This window comes from Sapajus apella, unplaced genomic scaffold (assembly GCF_009761245.1).
Source record: "Sapajus apella isolate SASKATOON/1434 unplaced genomic scaffold, GSC_monkey_1.0 scaffold5, whole genome shotgun sequence".
Lineage (NCBI taxonomy): Eukaryota > Metazoa > Chordata > Mammalia > Primates > Cebidae > Sapajus > Sapajus apella.
In genome coordinates, this window is record NW_022436945.1 from 28,718,062 (window position 1) to 28,718,515 (window position 454).

Consider the following 454-nt stretch of genomic DNA (forward strand, 5'->3'; position numbering starts at 1 on the left):
ATGGAACGTATCTCAAAATAATAAAAGCTATTTATGACAAACCAACAGCCAATATCATACTGAATGGGCAAAAACTGGAAGCATTCCCCTTGAAATGTGGCACCAGACAAGGATGCCCTCTCTCACCACTGCTATTCAATATAGTATTAGAAGTTCTAGCCAGAGCAATCAGGCAAGAAAAAGAAATAAAGGGCATTCAAATAGGAAAGGAGGAAGTCAAATTGTCTCTATTTGCAGACGACATGATTGTATATCTAGAAGACCCCATCGTCTCAGCCCCAAACCTCCTGAAACTGATAAGCAAGTTCAGCAAAGTCTCAGGATACAAAATCAATGTGCAAAAATCACATGCATTCCTATACACCAATAACAGACTTAAAGAGAGCCAAATCAAGAACAAACTTCCATTCACAATTGCCACAAAGAGAATAAAATACCTAGGAATACAACTAAC